Raw genomic sequence first — 1,520 nt, 5'->3', positions numbered from 1 at the left:
TTCTGTGTTGCTAACCGCATAATTAGCGTGATAAGGTCAAGCCAAAAGGCACAGAGACTGTCAGCGTAGCATCTTACACACGTCTTAAAAAAAAAAAAAGTTTCAAACCTAAGTTTCAACAGAAAAGCGACATTTTAAACTTCACAGAAGTAGTGTTTTTCCAGGCAAACACATTAACTACTGTATGGCCTAATTTATTTTAAAACCAAATAATACAATGTAATTACAGATTAGAAATGTAGTCAAAATACTGCACCTTAACAGGGATGTGGCCATTTAGATGGTTATATGGTGACAAAAAAATAAAAGTAGGTTAAGAGAAAGACATTGAGACAACTGGATGCTCCAAAGGAAGCTGTGAGAAAACCTTTGGTTGCTAAAAATAGACCGATCCCTAATCTAAGGTTAGCCAGGCATCGGTTCATCTGTTTTGTTTGCTGTCTTTCAATACAGCAGTCACATTATGATGGAATAATAACATCCCAATACAAATTTCTCTTAATATAAAACCAAAATCGGTTTAGAAATTTGGCTAATTAAGATTTCTATCATTTTGCACTGTGAAATTGTTCAAAAAGAAACAGATATAACTTTGGAGGATTTGTCTAGCAAGCATGAAATATTGGTCCCCATGAGTATAGAAACACCAGAACACAGAAACTCATACACCCCTCAACAACTCACAGCTGTGCCCGGTGTAGTGTGGGGAGACTTGTGTCCTGTTAAAAGAAAACAATCCAGTGTCGTTTGGAAAATCATTATGAGTGTTTCATCAGAAGAAAACCCAGAAACTGTTACTGTCGCTGACGTGTCACTCCTCATGGGGACTGCAAATCCACTGAGCCTGCTAATCAAACACAAAGGAGTAGAAGACCTGTTTGATAAATGTGAATTTAATGGAATAGCTCTGAGACAAAACACATGCTATAAGCACTCTACACTTTGCACTTGCTATCAACACACACACACTTACACACACAAGCATACTGTGTGAGGAGGGCTTATGACTAGAGTTATGTGCCTGCATGTTTATGTGTTTCTGTGTGTGTGCAGTTAGCCTCTCCTCACCCATGCACCCAGTGCCTGCCTGTCCTGCCTTCAGCTCCCAGATCAGCCATGGGGCTTCCAGTATAACCTCCTCTGCAGTCCCACAACCGTTAAGGGTTGCACTGGGATCAATTTTAGAGCTAACTGTCCTGATAGGCCCTGAGCAGACGCAGCCATACAAGCTACAATGACTGTTTTAGATTCAGAGGATTTTGGTTCAGTCATTTCTTTTTTCATTTTAAAAGCCTGACTGGACCGTTGGGCTTTTATTTTGACACACCTGCTGGTAGGATCCAACTTGTTTTTTGAGCTTGTCTCTGTCTGTCAAACTGATTTAGGATCGGCAGAGGGGGCTTAGCAGAATAGACAATAATCTATCGGGTCCCTGATGACAGCTGGTCTTGAATGAGCACAACCTGGTTTAGTCTGCTGTTCCTCATCTTCTCAAACTTCCCAAAATCAGCCAAAAACCA

The sequence above is a fragment of the Monopterus albus genome, unplaced genomic scaffold (assembly GCF_001952655.1).
Source record: "Monopterus albus unplaced genomic scaffold, M_albus_1.0 scaffold35.1, whole genome shotgun sequence".
Classification (NCBI taxonomy): Eukaryota; Metazoa; Chordata; class Actinopteri; order Synbranchiformes; family Synbranchidae; genus Monopterus; species Monopterus albus.
The sequence above is the reverse complement of the archived record's forward strand: the minus strand, read 5'-3'. Positions refer to the sequence as shown.